The sequence below is a fragment of the Giraffa tippelskirchi genome, chromosome X (genome assembly GCF_054371585.1).
Source record: "Giraffa tippelskirchi isolate mGirTip1 chromosome X, T2T-mGirTip1v1.2.pri, whole genome shotgun sequence".
Taxonomy (NCBI): Eukaryota; Metazoa; Chordata; class Mammalia; order Artiodactyla; family Giraffidae; genus Giraffa; species Giraffa tippelskirchi.
The window spans coordinates 25,591,902-25,614,609 of NC_137289.1; the positions used below are offsets into that span (position 1 = coordinate 25,591,902).

The 22,708-nt window shown below is 36.9% G+C and overlaps 1 non-coding gene across 1 annotated transcript; it reads right to left on the minus strand.

Annotated features, from left to right (window-relative positions):
- Positions 1 to 6,520: 6,520 nt before the first annotated feature.
- Positions 6,521 to 6,592, minus strand: TRNAC-GCA (transfer RNA cysteine (anticodon GCA)). Its single transcript has one exon. It is a non-coding gene; the product is annotated as a tRNA-Cys (tRNA).
- Positions 6,593 to 22,708: the final 16,116 nt, after the last annotated feature.

Consider the following 22,708-nt stretch of genomic DNA (forward strand, 5'->3'; position numbering starts at 1 on the left):
AGTCTAGATGTAAGTTTGTTATTTGGGGTTTTATTTAGTACCTACTGTATTCCTTAAGGTTAAGCAGTTTTGTCTTTCCTCAGTTCTGGGAAATTCTCAAGCAACTATTTTTGGAAAGTTGTCTCTTTCTCATCTTTATTCTCTCTGCTGGAACTCTGGTTAGATATTTCTTGACTTGATCTTTTTGAATACTGTCCTCCACATTGAATGGATTTCTCTTTTATTTCTTCTATTTCTTTGGTGCTCTGTGCTTCAATCTGGCTAAGCTCCTCAGATCTATACGCTATTTCTATAAGCTCTTTTTCAACTATGTCTAATCTACTTTCCTATATTCCTCACATTATTTATGCCTGTATTTTTATTTCAAGAATTTCTACTTGATTGTTAGTTTTGCTTTCATGTTTTGATATTGCTCTTTTGGTATCTATTATTTCCTTTAACTCTTGACTATTTTTAAAATACTTACTTGAGCTACTATTTCAATCTTTTTTATTATGCATAGTTCACAATGTATTACTTTTTATGTTTATTTTTATTTTCTTACTCTCTCTTAGTGATTTGCCTCCATGTGTAATATGCAATTTTAATTGTAACCTCATTTTCTGAGTAACTGTTTTTTATGGGATCCTTGTATGCCATGGACAGTGCAGATTTGCTTCAAGCAGTTTCATATTTACTTCCATTGAGCCTATAGAGGTCTCAATGTTTCTGAGGCTACCTTTATATTACTTTATTGGTTTTCAGTTTTCATTCTTTTTGTACAGTATGAACTGTATATTTTTCTGTGTGTGGCACTGGCTTGGGGTTCGAATTCCTTACTGGTGACTTTTTTAAATTAACACTTTCAAGAAGGCCAACTTTCTTACTATGTCCCTAGGCTAGCGGATTGAGACATTTTAATGCCTATTTTATAGCAATATGGTTCCTAGCTTCTTGCAGAGAACTTAGTTCGAGTTCTAAGCTACTCAGAAATCCAAAACCTTGCTTGCCTCATTTATTTATGTAAGTATTGAAAGACCAATGTCTACACAATATTCTTGGATCTATTAATCCATTAGGCATTTGAAGTCCACTCTCATGATCCATATACCACTGGCCATATAAGTAACAAACATTTAAATCCAATCTGAGCTTCAGTTCTACTTCTATTAAGTGCTTTCTAACTATTTCTACCTTGATGTTCACCAACACTTAAAACTACATTACTAAAAAAATTCCTCCTATATGTCAAAAAAAATCTTGTTAATAGGCATATTTCATTTTAGTGCACTTTTACTGTGCATTGCAAATATTGATGGTTTTTTGCTTTGTTTTGCTTTTTTATAAATTGAAGGTTTGTGGTAAACCTGTGTGAGGCATGTTTATCAACACCATTTTCCCAACAGCATTTGCTCACTTTGTGTCTCTGTGTCACATTTTGGTAATTCTTCCAATATTTCAGACCCTCCACCAGAAAAAAAAGATTATTGGCTTATTGAAGGCTCAGATGATGGTTAGCATATTTAGCAATAAAGTATTTTCATAAGGCATGTAAATTTTTTAGAGATAATGCTATTGTACAATTAATAGACTGTAGTACAGTGTAAAAATAACTTTTATATGCACTGGGAAACAAAAAAAATTGTATAACTTGCTTTATTATGATGGTCTGGAACAGTACCCACAATATCACCGAGGTGTGCCTGCACCTTCATAAATTTCCTACAGTCAGTCCTTTACTAAAATGCTGCCGCTGCTGCTGCTAAGTCACTTCAGTCGTGTCCGACTCTGTGCGACCCCATAGACGGCAACCCACAAGGCTCTGCCATCCCTGGGATTCTCTAGGCAAGAACACTGGAGTGGGTTGCCATTTCCTTCTCCAATGCATGAAAGTGAAAAGTGAAAGTGAAGTCACTCAGTCGTGTCCGACTCTTCGCGACCCCATGGACTGCAGCCTACCAGGCACCTCTGTCCATGGGATTTTCCAGGCAAGAGTACTGGAGTGGGTTGCCATTGCCTTCTCTGTTACTATGATGCGTACCAGAGCAAACATACCAAGCCAAATATGTCACAAGCCAAAATTAGAATTTTGTACTACATAAGGCCTTCTGGTCTTAAAGACAACAAATTAAAATCCTAAGATACAACTTATTTAGATACACATTTAGTTGATATATTTTTCTGATGTTTTGATTTATAATAAAATTCTTCTTTTCATAATTTAGTACAAGCTTAAATCCAACAAGTCTAGACAGAATTCATTCCACTAGATCTTGATCTTCATCTTCATTTTGTTTGAATTAATTCATGAGAACTGTGCTATTACAAGTGTCAGAACTTTCTCTTTTATTCATATTCTCTCTCATTTGTCATAAAATGAAATTAAAATGTGTCTAAATAGTCAACACTTGTACCAACAGGTGCAACTGTACAGACGAAGATGCCACCTAAACTAAATTACTGGCTGGCAGGTAGCACCACCATGAGACAATTCATAATTATCATTTGTCAACTGATACACAAGTCCAAATTAGGCAAAGAAAAGACATGTTAGAGTGTCATTGTTGAGTATATGAAAGTGAGGACTACCTGCAGACTAAGTGTAACAAAGCCAACAATATTTCTTTTTTGGTATTTATGAATATGTTTTATGAATCCCCATGTTATACCATTCCCACTGTCACAGGAAGCTCAGGATCTTGTGATCACTTATGGAGGCTTATAACTCAATGATGCCAAAGTATTCATCTCACAGGGCTCAAAATGCCCCTCATTTTCTCATATTTCTCTTGTTTCCATCCCATTATCCTCAGAGAAAATACAGTCCTTCACTATGTCAACCACTGTCCCTGCGATGCTTATCAGAATTATATGCTTCTTTGAAACACTATTTCGAATTCTGCCTGTTCTATGAGGCTTTCCATTACTATGTTAACCTGAAATAATCTCTCAACTCTCACTTAAGTATTATGCTACTTGTTTCACACACATAACTATATTGCCTTGCATAGTGATGAGTATGTGATGATAAAGGCAAAAATTCCATGGCAAATTTCAAGGACCACTAGAATTCTGTCAACACATCAGTCTTTATAAGTACTTGGAAGCTGACTTATTCTGCAGACATATTCAAATTATTTCAAATGTCTACTTATTATTCTCAAATAGATTGTAGTTTTCAATTGATCTTAGAATTACAACCTTAGTTTTTAATACAGGACTCATGAGATACTATGTGACATTTCTTTGTCTCAAGTATACTGCTATTCCTTTGAAGTTTTGATCATGCACCATGATCTATCTCAACACCAGGACTTTCTGCATGCCATCCTTTCTTCTTAGAACCCACCCTTCACAGATTCTAACATTCATTTGTGGATTTCTAATCATACTTCATATTTCAGTTTAAAATTCCTTCTTCAGGGATGACTTGCCTGGGCTCTAGGATTAGCTTTGTTGTTGTCACTGTTTTACACTTTCATAGTATGCTACAATTTTACTCTACAGTACATTTCAAAACTTGGGTTTATGAACAAGTGGTGACTAATATAAATACTATCCAGAAAAGATTTCTAATCTTTATTACTCCCAAAATTTAGGGTAAGAGACGAATCTACATATTCTGTCCAGAACAACTCTAATTAAACTCTATTACCCTCCCATAATCTTTAGCACCTATAAATTCCTAGGATAATCCTGGTTTTCTAAACCTATAGAATTCTCTTTATACTCATGTCATTCTACTTAAAATCTCTTTATCTCTTAATCTTTCTCCCCCATAGTATGTGCAGCTCTGCATAGTCAGTGTGTTACCAATATATAATTTAATAGAGTGGTATACGGCAATAGCAATACATGAACCGTGAACTTCCAGATGTTCAAGCTGGTTTTAGAAAAGGCAGAGGAACCAGACATCAAATTGCCAATACCTGCTGGATCATCGAAAAAGCAAGAGAGTTCCAGAAAAACATCTATTTCTGCTTTATTGACTATGCCAAAGTCTTTGACTGTGTGGGTCACAATAAACTGTGGAAAATTCTGAAAGAGATGGGAATTCCAGACCATCTGACCTGTCTCTTGAGAAACCTGTATGCAGGTCAGGAAGCAACAGTTAGAACTGGACATGGAACAACAGACTGGTTCCAAATAGGAAAAGGAGTACGTCAAGGTTGTATATTGTCACCCTGCTTATTTAACTTATATGCAGAGTACATCATGAGAAATGCTGGGCTGGAAGAAACACAAGCTGGAATCAAGATTGCTGGGAGAAATATCAATAACCTCAGATATGCAGATGACACCACCCATATGGCAGAAAGTGAAGAAGAACTAAAGAGCCTCTTGATGAAAGTGAAAGAGGAGAGTGAAAAAGTTGGCTTAAAGCTCAACGTTCAGAAAACTAAGATCATGGCATCTGGTCCCATCACTTCATGGGAAATAGATGGGGAAACAGTGGAAACAGTGTCAGACTTTATTTTTGGGGGCTCCACAATCACTGCTGATGGTGATTGCAGCCATGAAATTAAAAGATGCTTACTCCTTGGAAGGAAGGTTATGGCCAACCTAGATAGCATATTGAAAAGCAGAGACATTACTTTGCCAACAAAAGTCCATCTAGTCAAGGCTATGGTTTTTCCAGTAGTCATGTATGGATGTGAGAGTTGGACAGTGAAGAAAGCTGAGCACCGCAGAATTCATGCTTTTGAACTGTGGTGTTGGAGAAGACTCTTGAGAGTCCCTTGGACTGCAAGGAGATCCAACCAGTCCATCCTAAAGGAGATCAATCCTGGGTGTTCATTGGAAGGACTGATGTTGAAGCTGAAACTCCAGTACTTTGGCCACCTCATGCGAAGAGTTGACTCATTGGAAAATACCCTGATGCTGGGAAGGATTGGAGGCAGGAGGAGAAGGGGACGATGGAGGATGAGATGGTTGGATGCCATCACTGACTCGATGGACAGGGGTTTGGGTAAACTCCGGGAGTTTGTGATGGACAGGGAGGCCTGGCATGCTGCAATTCATGGGGTCACAAAGAGTCGGACACAACTGGGCGACTGAACTGAACTGAAGAGTGGTATACAATTCCTTATGAGCTCGGGGACTGTGGTTCTTATTCCATTCTAAGTGCTTTTTTTCTTGATATTCTACTTAGAAAACAAGTTATGCATTTTAAAATCTTTGCCTGTATTGGGAGAAAGAATGTTTATGAATGCCTACATTTGATAATATGTATTTCATTAAGCAATAAAATTTTTTTAACTAATACCTTTATGCCTAAATGGACTTCTTTCTTTCACTTTCTTATTCGTAAATAGAGGGTCAGCTCTAAGTGAGTAAAGAATGTTACCTAGTTTTGTTCAATGTTCTATCTCCAGGACCTAGTACTATATTTTGCACACAGATTTGCTAAATAAGTCCTTGTCAAATAAATGAATAGTGAGCAAAAAATCAATAAAACCACTATTTGGCAGCAATCTTGACAACTAAAGTATTGAGTGGAGGTTTGAAAAGTTGAATGTGGAAGTTTAGGAAGGGATGCAGAGGAAAAGGAATAGTGAATATGGATGAATAAAGGAATAAAAAACTAATCCATGGAATATAAGCTATTGCCTCTGTTTTAAAGAGCTTGTAGTTTTCCTTACTCTTTAACATTTATTTTCTAAATCAAGATACAGTGTTAGCCTCGATGGAACAGGAGTTTTGGGAGAGAATGGATACATGTACGTATGGCTGAGTCCCTTTGCTGTCCACCTTAAACTATCATAACATTGTTAATCAGTTAAACTCCAAATAAGATGGATTCAATACAGTCTTGTGCCAAAACAGAAAGATAGATCAATGGAACAGGATAGAAAGCCCAGAGATAAACCCACCTACCTATAGTCAATTAATCTATGACAAAGGAGGCAACGATATACAATGGAGAAAAGACAGCCTCTTCAATAAGTGGTCCTGGAAAAACTGGACAGCTATATGTAAAATAATGAAATTAGAATACTCCCTAACACCATACACAAAAATTAACTCGAAATGGATCAAAGACCAAAATGTAAGGCTGGACTCTTAGAGGAAAACATAGGCAGAACACTCATTGACATAAATCCCAGGAAAATCTGTTTTGACCCACCTCCCTGAGTAATGAAAACAAAAAATAATCAAATGGGACTGAATTAAACTTAAAAGCTTTTGCACAGCAAGTGAAAGGAAAAGTCATTCAGTCATGTCTGACTCTTTGTGACTCCATGGACTATACAGTCTGTGGAATTCTTCAGGCCAGAATACTGGAGTGGGTAGCCATTTCCTTCTCCAGGGAATCTTCCCAACCCAGGTATCCCACATCGCAGGTGGATTCTTTACCAGTTGAGCCAACAGGGAAGCCCAAAATTACATTAATTAAGTGAGTTAGTGAGTGTGTGAAAGTTGCTCAGCTGTGTCCAACTCTTTGCGACCCCATGGACTGTTGTCTGCCAGGTTCCTCTGTCCTTGGAATTCTCCAGGCAGGAATACTGGAGTGGGTAGCCTTTCCCTTCTCTAGGAGATCTTCCCAACCCAGGGATCGAACCCAGGTCTCCTGCGTTGCAGGCAGATGCTCTACCATCTGAGCCACCAGGGAAGCCCTAAAACTTAATATTGTTACTATGATAGTGGTGGTTGTGGTTTAATCACTAAGTCGTATCAGACTCTTTTGACTCCATGGATTGTAGACCATCAGGCTCCTCTGTCCATGGGATTTTCTGGGGAAGAATATTAGGGTGGGTTGCCATTTCCTTCTCCAGGGTATCTTCCAGACCCAGGGATAGAACCCAGATCTCCTGTGCTGAAGGCAGTCTCCTTCATTGCAGGCAGATTCTTTACTGATTGAGCCACCAAAGAATCCTTCTGCAATGTGGGAGACATGGATTCTATCCCTGGGTTGGGAAGAGCCCCTGGAGAAGGGGTTCCAGTATCCTGGCCTGGAGAATTCCATGGACTATATAGTCCATGGGGGTCACAAAGAGTTGGACATGACTGAGTGACTTTCACTTTTACTACTTAGCACAGCAAAAGAAATCATAAACAAAAAGACAGTCCTCAGAATAGAAGAATATACTTGCAAATGAAGCAACTGACAAGGGATTAATCTCCAAAATATACAAACAGCTCATGCAGCTTAATATCAAAAATAAATAATCCAATCAAAAATTGTGGGGAAGGCCTAAATAGACACTTCTCCAAAAAGACATACAGATGGTTAACAAACACAAGAAAAGATGCTCAATATCGCTCATTATTAGAGAAGTGCAAATCAAGATTAGAATGAGATAGTCATTGGTCAGAATGTGTGTGTGTGCACGTGTGTGCATGCTCAGTCATTCTGACTCTTTGCGATCCCATGGAATGTAGCCCACCAGGCTCCTCTGTACCTGGAATTTTCCAGGCAAGAATACTGGAGCAGGTTGCCATTTCCTTCTACAGGTGAGCTTCCTGACCCAGGGACTGAACCTATGTATCTTGCATTGGCAGGCAGTTTCTTTACCAGCTGAGCCAGAATGGCCATCATCAAAAAATGCACAAAACAATAAAATGATGGATAGGATGTGGAGAAAAGGTAACCCTCCTACACTCTGTTGGTTGGAATGTAAATTGGTAGAGCCATTATGGAGAATATTATAGAAGTTCCTCAAAAACCTAAAAACAGAACTACCATATGACCCAGCAATCCTACTCCTGGGCGTATACCTGGAGAAAACCATAATTAAAAGAGATGCATGTAACCCCAATGTTCATTTCAGCATTATTACAATAGCTAGTACATAGAAGCAACCTAAGTGTCCATCGACAAAGGAATGGATAAAGATGTGGTACATATATACAATGGAATATTGCTCAACCATAAAAAGGAATGAAATCGTGCCATTGGTAGAAACATTGATGGACCTAGAGACTGTCACACAGAGTGAAGTCAGAAAAAGAAAAACAAATATTCTATAATATTGTTTGTATGTGAAATCTAGAAAAATGGTACAGATGAACTTATTTGCAAAGCAGAAACAGAGACATGGATGTAGAGAACAAATTTACGGATACCAAGGTGGGGGTGTGGGAAGAATTAGGAGATTGGGACTGACATATATACACTACTATGTATAAAATAAATAATTAACGAGAGCCTGCTGTATAGCACAGGGAACTCTATGCAATGCTCTGTGGTGACCTAAATGGGAAGGAAATCTACAAAAGAGGGGATATGTGTATCTGTGCTTTCCTGGTAGCTCTGTGGCAAAGAATTCACCTGCTAATGCAAGAGACATACATTCAATCCCTGGGTTGGGAAGATCCCCTGGACAGGGAAATGGCAACCCACTCTAGTATTCTTGTCTGGGAAATCCCATGGACAGAGGAGCCTTGTGGGCTATATTCCACGAGGTTGCAAGAGTCAGATACGACTTAGAGACTAAATAACAACAATATATGTATATGTATAACTGATTCACTGTTCTATGCAGAAGAAATGAACACAACATTGCAAAGTAGCTATACTCCAATAAAAATTAATTTTAAAAAATGAGTAAGTTCTATAGGTACTACACTATGCCTATAGTTAGCAATATTTTATTGTGTACTTAAAATTTTTTGAGGGTAGATCTCATGTTCAGTGTTCTTACTGCAATAAAGTAAAATAAAACAAAATTAAATTAAATAATAAAATATAATGAAAATCTTAAAAACATTCAACATTACCAAAATAATTCATTGTTTTATTTTCTCATATAATTCATTTATTCATTTTATTTTTTGTCTAAAATTTTGTTTTCCACTCTTTCAGTTCTAGAATTTATGTTTTATATATTTTTTAAAACAGTGGGGTTAAATGTTTCCCCTATCTTGGTGTATAGGATTTGTGCTGTATTTTTCTTGAGCATATTTTTAAATTATAAAGAAATTGGTGTAAAAGGTAAATGTAAAGTTATTAACACTGAATTATCATCATATACATATAGGTGCATATTTGCCTGATGTTCTATGATCTAACATGCTGTCATATGGAGTTTTATCTTTATGCACTGCTTTCTAACAACACTCAACACTGAATTAGAGCAAGAGGAGTTTGTGTTCATTTTCTTTGGCTCTTTACTAACTGAATCTTTCAAACTGTCTCTTTACTTTGGTCAGTGTGGCTAGTTTAAATGTCAATATATAGATACATATATCTACATATATCTCTCTATATATCTATCTCAGATATATAGATATATATGGAGAGAGGGAGACTTATAGTCAATGGTCTTGCAAACATTCCTGATTTAGAGTATTCTAAATCCACATTTCATTGAAGTGCTTCTTTTTGCGTGTTGGTTGTTAGGTTGTATTTGTCAAAATCTTGCCAGTTCCTTTCTGTGTAGTGTTGAGTGTTGAGACAGAAGTCCTTTCATTGACTGCTTTTCATTTTCCTTGTTGATGGCCCCCATCAGACAGACAGGCCCTGAGCTAATTAGCAGAGCTTTGCTCTTCCCTGCTCATTTCCTCAAATTATCTGCAGGAAAGGAAACTTATGAACACTTTGTGAAATTCAATCATATACAGGATAATTATATAATAATAGTAAATATGCTGTAGAGATTTTTAATAAATTTGAGACATAATACACACCAATCTATACATCAATAACCGGTAAAGGGACAATCACCATGAAAGTAGTTGGGGTAATATCCACGATGCCAAGTCACTGAATGCTCTTCCACTCAACAAAATTCAGAAAAGTAAGGTGCTCTATGGTCCACTGAGCCAATGCCTGTTTGATCTGACCCTATCTTATTTTCTGGAGCTAACATTAATAGTTGAATATTTTAGGCCTAGGAACTTTCTCATATTTTGAGATAATAATAACAATGTACCATGAGGCTTTTAAAGGTGTTATATGATAGTAATAGGACACAAAATAGCATTAAGAGTATTACATGAAATTATTAAGTTAATGCATACCAATTGCTTGGCATGGTAATTTGAATACACAGTAAAAGCCTAACAAATATTAATATTAGTCATTATTGCTGTCATGTTGTTTCTGTTGCTGTGTGGTTATTGCTACCTTTATTGCCATATTTAGTGAAAAACTCCCATGTAAGAAAGTACATGCCATTTATAACATAGGTAGAGTGACTGTATTTTCTCACCCGTGGCCTATGTTGATTGCATGTATGAAGAAAACCAAAGACTATATTGGAAAATCCTTGATAAGTAGGCTCATTAGATGGAGAACACAATGTCAACCCGTTTTATAAATACCTTCAGGCTCAGGATTAGATAGTTAGGGTTCAGTAGTCCTAGAGATTGCTCACAGATTTGCAATTTACTTTGACCTGGAAAAATAATCAATTCAATGCTTAAGATGTTAATGTTGTACATCCATCCTTTGATATATTTCCCCTGATTTGTCATTTGACGTATAGAGACAAGACAGTGCCTGTTTGGACCCTAATTCATACGTACACCTGAGTAACCAACTCTGAGTTCATTTGGTACTGATGAGAGGATCTTGGAAAACTTTTGCTGCATGTGAATATTATGCATTTCTCTATATAACACTGTCTTTCAATTATCTTAGCAGCATTTCCAGGATTTGAATTCCACCAAAACAATTTTTACTCAGGAGAGACTCAAATTAGCACACTTGTTAGGTCTTCTCTCTTACTCTTACTACCAAAGCTTGCCCCAAGGATTATATAGTCCATGGAATTCTCCAGGCCAGAATACTGGAGTGAGTAGCCTTTCCCTTCTCCAGGGAATCTTCCCAACCCAGGGATTGAACTCCAGTCTCCCACACTGCAGGCAGATTCTTTACCAGCTGAGCCACAAGTGAAGCCCAAGAATACTAGAGTGAGTAGCCTATCCTTTCTGCAGCGGATCTTCCTGACCCAGGAATAGAACTGGGGTCTCCTGCATTGCGGGCAGATTCTTTACCAACTGAGCTATCAGTGAAGCCCAAGTTTGAGTTTATTTGTTTCTAAAATATACATTTAATTAAAACTTCCAGAAGGGAACTATATTTATCATTTTAGATAACACATTTTCTTATTACCTCTAGGAAGAGTCTTTCAATGCACCTTAATATGGACAGTAAAAACTTTCTTTAAGGAAGGTTTTTTTTCCTTTTAATACATCTGTCTCATCAAATTTTCAAATTCATATGGTATATAGAACAGCAGTTATTATATGTAATCAGAACCACTGATGAAAATCTTCTGAAATTAGATAGTCCAAGTCTTTTACACAAGACCTGCACACAGTTCTAGATCTGTCCTTCAGTTCTGAAAAAAACCGAGTCCCTTTTTGGATAAAGTGGTTATCACAGAGTCCCTAAATAACTTTCTAACATTTTGTCTGCAGAAACATTTTCTTAAAATGATATAGCTTTATGAACCTACATAGTAAGGTGAAAAGCTCCCATAAATTCAGAAACATTAGTACAGACAGAAATTACAATACTTCAGTTACTGTCAGGAGCCAATCGGAAAACATAAATTAATCTCCCTGACAATCCTGTTATGGGGAGAGGCAGTTTTCATTTGAAGTACTTGCTGACAAGGCTGCAACTTTATTAATAGAAAACATGTCATTTAGCCTTAGGCCCCACATTTTGGCAGCTGAACAAAATGCAGAAGAGTTTGCAGCTGCCTTTCAGTATTGTACTGAGGCAGTTTTCAAGCACATCTCAAGTTTCCAGTGTGTGCATAGCTTGCTATGTTGAATATGTGAGGGGTAGTAAAGAAATCACATGCATGACGCATGGCTTTGAGGAGTTTACAGTCCCATCGAGGAAAGAAGATGCAGTCCAAGAGAAAAATAAAACTGAAGAAAATTACAAAGCAGTATGCCAACAAGTGCAAACCAAATACAAAACAAACACAAACTATCTTTATAAAGGAACATGTGTGTTGATTGTGCAATAATAAGGCTGCATTTGTGTGATATTTTTAGGCATGCAATTCTGTATCTATTTTACTCTACCCTTTCTGATTTATACAGGATATCACACAGGAAGCTGAATGATGAACCAGAAAAGATGGAGATATGTCATCTAGACACCAATTCATACTACTTGTACTCTGTAGTATTTTTCATCTTAGCCATTCTTTGTCAAAGCCCAAGGCCAGGCCTGCCTCTCACTTTTCTCTCTCTAAAAACTGGACAATAACCAGATATATGAATTTTGCCTCTCCTATTCATATTCAGTTTATACCTCTTAAAACTTTCTACCCTAATTAGATTTGAAACTATGGGAAAGTGTTTTCTGAGCCTGATTTTCCAGGGTAAAAGGCACATATTTCTTTAATTCAAGAGGTGCTGAACTTGTCTGGTGGAACAGTGGCTAGGAATCCACCTGTCAATGCAGGAGACACGTGTTCAATTCTTGGTCTGGGAAGATTCTACCTTGTGTGGAGCAACTAAGCCCGGGCACCACAACTACTGAGCCCGTGCTCTAGAGTTCGTGAGCTGCAACTACCAAGTCCACATGCTACAACTATTGAAGCCCACGTCCTAGAGCCTGTGTTCTGCACTAAGAGAAGCCACTGCAAGAAGAAGCCCATGCACCACAACAAAGACTAGCCCCCACTCACCACAACTAGAGAAAGCCCTTGCACACTGAAATTTGGAAACCTGAGCTGAAAATCCCACTAATAACTAAATAACCACAAAGCATCTATGCTTGGAGAGAAGATTGGTGACAATTTAACCTTAAGATAAAAGTGAAATAAAATGGCCACCCTGGGCAAAAACATAGACAATAACACAGAAACAGTGGTAAAGCTCTTTGAGGGAATAGAGATAAAATCTGAATTGAGCACAGGCAGTTATGAGAATGTCGTATCTTACAGTAATATAAGCATAATGATGCAAGATATGAAAAAAGGGGGTTGGCAGAGATATGAAAAACAGTCATGGCCATGGATACAACTCTTATGGCTGGTAGAGCTGGGGTATGAACCCAACTGAGCCTGATTCCAAATCCTATACTCTGAACATCTAAACTGTGTCTTTGTTCAAACTTTTGCTTCTTCCTAGAATGTCCCTTCTCTCTATCTTTGCCTGTGAAAACCCTATCCTGTCTTCAGCACCATAACACCTTGCCCAAGCACCTGGAGCTGTCCCACTCTGACAATAACAACTGATACTCTCCTTTCACTTGGGGAGCATGGAAATGTACTTGTCAGGGCTCTTTTGCTAGAAACCTCACAGGCCCTGGGGTCCTCATTCCCTGGGAAGCAGTCCACATTCCCTGGGAGGCCCAGATAAAGGAAGGTCTTTCCAGGGCAAAGTGAGGTCTGGGGATCAGTTTGATCAGCAAAACTTTATTTGAAAAAACATACTTCAGGGTCCTATCCTGTGTCTCTTCAGTCAGAATCTTTGGCTCCAGGTAGAGGAATTTCCAACAAGTACTCCCAGATAATTCTGATATATAATAAATTTTGAGAACCAGTAATTTGAGTTCTTCTAGAGAGCTGACCAATATGCTAAGCCTTTGTTTATTTTCAATGCTTTCATGTCATTAAACCAGCACAGCTGACTAATTCTCCGTTTCTTTTCTTTAGCATTAAAAAAGCAGAGTTGTGAATTGTAATTACTTCATCTGGGGCAAACATCTCTAAACAACACCTGCCATCTTTCCTCTGTTCAGCTGTCCCACTTATGGGTCCCTAGTTACATTAGTTTTAGAAAAAATTCTTAGGAAAGATCAACTGAAAAAAATTCACAAAAAGATAAACAAAACAGGAAATCAGTCAAAATATCAGCTGAATATAGAATTCCCTGATCATAATTCATAGGGAAACAGACATTATACTGCAAATTAAAATTCCAAGTGATGAATTTAAGAATTCTAATAATCCAGGTTTTCACACATTCTAAGGATATAAATGCAACTGATTGCAGTTTGTGTAAATATTCTTCTAATTTTTTATAACAAAGGAAGAAATTTAAAAATTTGTTTTGGAAATGGGGAGAGGAATTTACTAATTTTAAAATCATAATGGACTGAATAACTGTTGCCAACAAACATCCCTTAATTCTTAGAACTATAATGCAGCTGTCTCCTCTTTCCTGTTGGAGGAAAGTAATACATTTTTCCTGTAGCTGCCAACTACCTCCATGACATGCATGCATTATAGTTCCCCAATATTATATTTATTCAAATTTTCTCAGCTATGCTTATTCAATACAAATATACATGCACACATATCTTGTTATGATGACTTGGCATTTTATTATAGATTCATAATGAATAGTTTGGTCTATTAAGTGTTCTGAACTTCACTTCACTATATTGTTATATCGGAATTTTTCATACAGTATTTGCAAGGTAGCCCCCATGAAAGACAAAAAAATAGATCAAGATGTTGGATGGGAGAATTTGAGGAAGGTGATCAAAGGTACAAACTCCCTGTTATAAGATAATAAGTGCTGGAGATATAATGTACAACATGATAAATATAATTAACATAACTGTAAAATGTATTTGAAAGTTGCTAAGAGAGTAAATCCTAAAAGTTCTCACCACAAGGAAAAAATATTTTTTCTATTCCTAGGAGGTAATGGATTCTAACTAAACTTGTTGTGGAAATCACTTCATAATATATGTATATCAAGATATTATGCTATATACCTTAAACTTATATAATCTATATGTCAATTCAGTTCAGTTCAGTCGCTCAGTCGTGTCTGGCTCCTTGCGACCCCATGAATTGCAGCACGCCAGGCCTCCCTGTCCATCACCAACTCCCGGAGTCTACCCACACCCATGTCCACCGAGTCAATGATGCCATCCAACCATCTCATCCTCTGTTGTCCCCTTCTCCTCCTGCCCCCAATCCTACCCAGCATTAGGGTCTTTTCCAATGAGTCAACTCTTCGCATGAGGTGGCCAAAGTATTGGAGTTTCAGCTTCAACATCAGTCCTTCCAATGAACACCCAGGATTGATCTCCTTTAGGATGGACTTGGATCTCCTTGCAGTCCAAGGGACTCTCAAGAGTCTTCTCCAACACCACAGTTCAAAAGCATCAATTCTGAGGTGCTCAGCTTTCTTCACTGTCCAACTCTCACATCCATACATGATCACTGGAAAAACCATAGCCTTGACTAGACGGAATTTTATTGGCAAAGTAATGTCTCTGCTTTTAAATATGCTATCTAGGTTGGCCATAACCTTCCTTCCAAGGAGTAAGCATCTTTTAATTTCATGGCTGCAATCACCATCACCAGTCTGTTAATTATATCTCAATAAAACTGAAAAAATAATTTGCTGCAATAACATTTTGCTTTTGTCAAATATTTTTGAAGATTTCATAGATTATATCCAATTGGATGGAATATAATTGGTTATATGAACATTTAACTTATATCTTACTTGAGCTACACACTGAAAAAAAGTTTTGAATGAAGTAAATGAGTTAATCTAGATCAGCAGTCCTACACCTTTTTTGCACCAGGTATTGGTGGTCTCAAAGAAGACATTTTTCCATGAACTGAAGAGGGGTGGTTTGGGGATGATTCAGGTGCATTACACTTATTGTGCAGTTTATTTCTATTATTATTACATAAGCTCCACCTCAGATCATCAGACATTAGATTCCAGAGGTTGGGGACCCCTGATCTAGAACATTAAAGACAGAGGGCAAAATAACAATCAAAATTAAAATCATTTTGCCAGATTTATGCCATATTATCTTTTCCTCCTTCCTTAAGTCATATAAAATTGTAGCTGAAGTTTCTACAACTAAAAATAACAATAAATTCCCAAAATAAAAATGGTTCAGATGGTGAAAGAAAACAGACCTACGGTGAGATCAGTAGATGCTTGTCTTGATTTAAAAAAAAAAAAAAAGAAAACTCGTTCTATGAGGCCACCATCAACCTAATACCAAAACCTGACAAAGATGCCACAAAAAAAAGGAAACTATAGGCCAATATCACTGATGAACATAGATGCAAAAATCCTTAACAAAATCCTAGCAAACAGAATCCAACAACATGTTAAAAAGATCATACATCATGACCAAGTGGGCTTTGTCCTAGGGATGCAAGGATTCTTCAATATCCGCAAATCAATCAATATAATACATAACATAAACAAATTGAAAAATAAAAACGATATGATTATTTCAATAGACGCAGAGAAAGTCTTCGACAAAATTCAACATCAGTTTATGCAAAAACCCTCCAAAAAGCAGGCATAGAAGGAAAATACCTCAACATAATAAAAGCTATATATGACAAACCCACAGCAAACATTATCCTAAATGGTGAAAAACTGAAAGCATTTCCCCTAAAGTCAGGAACAAGACAAGGGTGCCCACTATCACAACTACTATTCAACATAGTTTTGGAAGCTTTGGCCACAGCAATCAGAGCAGAAAAAGAAATAAAAGGAATCTAGATTGGAAAACAAGAAGTAAATCTCTCACTGTTTGCAGATGACATCATCCTCTACATAGAAAACACTAAAGACTCCACCAGAAAATTACTTAATCAATGAATATAGTAAAGTTGCAGGATATAAAATTAACACACAGAAATCCCTTGCATTCTTATACAATAACAATGAGAAAACAGAAAGAGAAATTAAGGAAACAATTCCATTCACCATCGCAACAAAAAGAATAAAATACTTAGGACTATATCGACCTAAAGAAACAAAAGACCTATATATAGAAAACTATAAAACACTGGTGAAAGAAATCAAAGAGGACACCAATAGATGGAGAAATATACCGTGTTCATGGATTGGAAGAATCAATATAGTGAAAATGAGTATACTACCCAAAGCAATCTATAGATTCCATGCAATCCCTATCAAGCTACCACTGGTATTTTTAAGAGAACTAGAACAAATAATTTCACAATTTGTATGGAAATACAAAAACCCTCGAATAGCCAAAGCAATCTTCAGAAAGAAAAATGGAACTGGAGGAATCAACCTGCCTGACTTCAGGCTCTACGACAAAGCCACAGTCATCAAGACAGTATGGTACTGGCACAAGGACAGAAATATAGATCAATGGAACAAAATAGAAAGCCCAGAGATAAATCCACGCACCTTTGGACACCTTATCTTTGACAAAGGAGGCAAGAATATACAATGGAGAAAAGAGAATCTCTTTAACAAGTGGTGCTGGGAAAACTGGTCAACCACTTGTAAAAGAATGAAACTAGAACACTTTCTAACACCATACACAAAAATAAACTCAAAATGGATTAAAGATCTAAACATAAGACCAGAAACTATAAAACTCCTAGAAGAAAACATAGGCAAAACACTCTCTGACATAAATCACAGCAGGAACCTCTATGACCCACCTCCCAGAATATTGGAAATAAAAGCAAAAATAAACAGATGGGACCTAATTAAACTTAAAAGCTTTTGCACAACAAAGGAAACTATAAGCAAGGTGAAAAGACAGCCTTCAGAATGGGAGAAAATAATAGCAAATGAAGCAACGGACAAAGAATTTATCTCAAAAATATACAAGCAACTCTTGCAGTTCAATTCCAGAAAAATAAACGACCCAATCAAAAAGTGGGCCAAAGAACTAAACAGACACTTCTCCAAAGGAGACATACAGATGGCTAACAAACACATGAAAAGACGCTCAACATCACTTATTATCAGAGAAATGCAAATCAAAACCACAATGAGGTACCATTTCACACCAGTCAGAATGGCTGCTATCCAAAAGTCTACAAGCAATAAATGCTGGAGAGGGTGTGAAGAAAAGGGAACCCTCTTACACTGTTGGTGGGAATGCAAACTAGTACAGCCACTATGGAGAACAGTGTGGAGATTCCTCAAAAAAACTGGAGATAAACTGCCATATGACCCAGCAATCCCACTGCTGGGCATACACACTGAGGAAACCAGAAGTGAAAGAGACACGTGTACCCCAATGTTCATTGCAGCACTGTTTATAATAGCCAGGATATGGAAGCAGCCTAGATGCCCATCAGCAGACGAATGGATAAGGAAGCTGTGGTACATATACACAATGGAATATTACTCAGCCATTAAAAAGAATACATTCGACTCAGTTCTAATGAGGTGGATGAAACTGGAGCCTATTATACAGAGTGAAGTAAGCCAGAAAGAAAAACACCAATACAGTATACTAACACATATATATGGTATTTAGTCAATCGACATCAAAAGAGACACAGATAAATAGAACAGTATTATGGACTCTATGGGAGAGGGCAAGGGCGGGATGATATGGGAGAATTGCACTGAAGCATGGAAATTATCATATGTGAAACGAATCGCCAGTCCAGGTTCGATGCATGATACAGGGTGCTCGGGGCTGGTCCACGGGGATGACCCAGAGGGATGGGATGTGGAGGGAGGTGGGAGGGGGGTTCTGGAAGGGGAAAACATGTACACCCATGGTGGATTCATGTCAACATATGGCAAAACAAATACAATATTGTAAAGTTAAAAAATAGATAAATAAACTAAAAAAAAAAGGAAGAAAGAAAAACTGTTATTTTTATTTATTTAATTTTATCTTTATGTTTCCAAGTTTTAACTTGATATCTGAAAGTATCAGTACAGCTAATTATCTTTTTATGTACTTGAATTTAAAGTTTAACAATTTTGTTTCTGTCATGAACTTAATTATATTTACAATTTGTATTACTTTATCCTTACTAATCACTAGTAGATTCTGCTGTTTTCATGTTGGATTTTCGTCATACTGTTTTATCAAAGAAGTGAAGAAGTGATGCTATAGTCTATATATTAAAATCCATTTCAATGAACCATTAACAAATTTCTGCATAAGTAAGCATGCATTTTAAATGACTGACAGAAAAACAATACAGTTGCCCAAGAGAGTCATAGAATTAGACTATCCATGCACATTAGAATGCTAGAATTTTATGACTCCCATGCAATTAATTTTTATACAAGGGAAATTTATAGACTCCATTTTGGAAAAACTAAAATTTAATGAAAAAAGCAGTCAGCATGTAAGTACGTACTGAACTAGACAAATGCAGTAAGAACTAAAACTACTTCATGGATTATAATTAAAACATTTTACAAATAGTCTATTTCATGAAATAATGCAATAAGGCTTTGCAATTATTTTTGAAACTTAAGATTATTTGAACCTGATAAAATTTGGAGAACTATCATTCATAGTACGAATTAACTAACCCAGGTTGTTGTAGACTCCTTAATATTTAGAGCAGGCACTATGTGATTGTGGGGTGATTGAAACTATTTCCTTTTTAATGGTCAGGACAATAAAAGTAATGATGCCACAGAAAATTATACCTGTGAGGAGCTCTTGCACACATTGTCTCATTTGAACAAACTGGTGATGCAAGTCTTAATGGTTACATTTTATACATGAGAAAGTGCAAGGGACGTGTAACTGGTTCAGGGTCACATTGCTAATTAATGGTGAAGATGGAAATCAAATTCACATCTTTCATGTCTACCATATGGATCAGGAATGTCACACTATCACTCTCAATTTTAAATTCACTTTCGCATTCATTTTCATCATCATTATTTTCTTTGGCCAGGTTTTTCTGCTCCACTTACAAATATTTGTGAAAAAAAGAGAAGCGAAAAGCAAAGGAGAAAAGGAAAGATATTCCCATCTGAATGCAGAGCTCCATAGAATAGCAAGGAGAGATAAGAAAGCCTTCCTGAGCGATCAATGCAAAGAAATACAGGAAAACAACAGAATGGGAAAGACTAGAGATCTCTTCAAGAAAATTAGAGATACTAAGGGACCATTTTATGCAAAGATGGGCTCAATAAAGGACAGAAATGGTAGGGACCTAACAGAAGCAGAAGATATTAAGAAGAGGTGGCAAGAAGACACAGAAGAACTGTACAAAAAACATCTTCACAACGCAGAAAATCACAATGGTGTGATCACTCACCTAGAGCCAGACATCCTGGAATGTGAAGTCAAGTGGGCCTTAGGAAGCATCACTACGAACAAAGCTAGTGGAGGTGATGGATTGAGCTATTTCAAATCTCGAAAGGTGACATTGTGAAAGTGCTGCACTCAATATGTCAGCAAATTTGCAAAACTCAGCAGTGGCCACAGGACTGGAAAAGGTCAGTTTTCATTCCAATCCCGAAGAAAGGCAATGCCAAACAATGTTCAAACTACCACACAACTGCACTCATCTCACACGCTATTAAAGAAATGCTCAAAATTCTCCAAGCCAGGCTTCAGCAATACGTGAATTGTGAACTTCCAGATGTTCAAGCTGGTTTTAGAAAAGGCAGAGGAACCAGAGATCAAATTGCCAACATCCGCTGGATCATCGAAAAAGCAAGAGAGTTCCAGAAAAATGTCTATTTCTGCTTTATTGACTATGCCAAAGCCTTTGACTGTGTGGATCACAATAAACTGTGGAAAATTCTGAAAGAGATGGGAATTCCAGACCATCTGACCTGTCTCTTGAGAAACCTGTATGCAGGTCAGGAAGCAACAGTTAGAACTGGACATGGAAAAACAGACTGGTTCCAAATCGGGAAAGGAGCACGTCAAGGCTGTATATTGTCACCCTGCTTATTTAACTTACATGCAGAGTACATCATGAGAAACGCTGGGCTGGATGAAACATAAGCTGGAATCCAGATTGCCAGGAGAAATATCAATAACCTCAGATATGCAGATGACACCACCCTTTTGGCAGAAAGAGAAGAAGAACTAAAGAGCCTCTTGATGAATGTGAAAGAGGAGAGTGAAAAAGTTGGCTTAAAGCTCAACATTCAGAAAATTAAGATCATGGCATCCAGTCCCATCACTTCATGGAAAATAGATGGGGAAACAGTGGAAACAGTGTCAAACTTTATTTTTCTGGGCTCCAAAATCACTGCAGATGGTGATTGCAGCCATGAAATTAAAAGATGCTTACCCCTTGGAAGGAAAGTTATGACCATGCTAGACAGCATATTAAAAAGCAGAGACATTACTTTGTTAACAAAGGTCCTTCTAGTTAAGGCTATGGTTTTTCCAGTAGTCATGTATGGATGTGAGAGTTGGAGTATAAAGAAAGCTGAGCACCGAAGAATTGATGCTTTTGAACCGTGGTGTTGGAGAAGACTGTTGAGAGTCCCTTGGACTGCAAGGACATCCAACCAGTCCATCCTAAAGGAGATCAGTCCTGGGTGTTCATTGGAAGGACTGATGTTGAAGCTGAAACTCCAATACTTTGGCCACCTGATGCGAAGAGCTGACTCATTTGAAAAGATCTTGATGCTGGGAAAGATTGAGGGCAGGAGGAGAAGGGGACGACAGAAGATGAGATGGTTGGATGGCATCACCGACTCGATGGACATGGGTTTGGGTGGACTCCAGGAGTTGGTGATGGACAGGGAGGCCTGGCATGCTGCAGTTCATGGGTTCGCAAAGAGTCGGACACGACTGAGTGATTGAACTGAACTGATCTACAGGGAACTTCTAATTTCAAGTTTCAGCCATAAACTTTGCCTTCTTGTGTTCCATAGGTTAAGATCAGGTGAATAATTTTAGTCACATCTGATTCTTGCTGTGAATAAGACACTTGATTCTTTCTGTTACAAATCTAATTATTTGTACCAGATTCTTTACTCTTCCTGATATTGTTCCCCAATGTGGAATACTTTTTCAATGTAATATTTACTACTTACAGTAATGATCTAAATCAATTAGAGAAGGGACTGAATTTACACATCAGACTTACACATCACTGCAGATAGTATAAATAAACTGGTGTTTTACATTCCAATATCATTTGACAATCCATTCAACTTTAAATATAGAGTAATTGTTTTGTTACAAAATGTTTTATTTATGAAAATACTGTTTATTCAAAATTTATACAGAATTTATTATGAATAAGTAATTAATCATTTAAGGAAAACTGAGGTATATATGCAGCAATTAGCATGTATATATGTATATATGTGTGTATATATATATATATATATATACACACACATATAATTCAGTATTTTAATGCTGAAAATCTTTCAGTAACAAACAAAATCAATATAGTGCCCATTTATCTTCTATTTAAATTGTAATTACAATTTGGTCATTCAAATTCACTGTAGCATTCTTTTCAACTTTCCTAATCATAATATTACATATACTACTTACCTTTTTTTATTCCATCATTTTTCTGGAGAATTACAGTATTATGGAATTATCTAGTAGTCTTGTAACATGAACTAAAGAAAAATAGGGTCATAAATCCCATTTCTAATTATAACATACTCTGGATAATTAAATGTTTGGTTAATTAAGCAAATAGATATTAGGTTTCAGTTCAGTTCAGTCGCTCAGTCGTGTCCGACTCTTTGCGACCCCATGAATCGCAGCACGCCAGGCCTCCCTGTCCATCACCAACTCCCAGAGTCACTAGTATGCAATATATTTTAAGTACAATAAGTTATGATCTAAATTTTGGGAATTGGTTGCTATTTCTCTAATATACAATACCCTTTGGTTAATCTAGGATAAAATTCCAATTTGTAATGATAAGTTTAAAATGATTTGTGTTCACAAGATCAGATCAATATTTTCTCAAATATATGTCTCAGATTACCACATAAAGATACTTTGCTTTTACCATTCATCAACTGTATTATTTTTATATTTTTAAAAATTCCAATTTTGAATAGAAATTATATCTAACATACAGAAATCTTGGGGATTTTCACCCAAATCACCCTTCTACTTATCAAA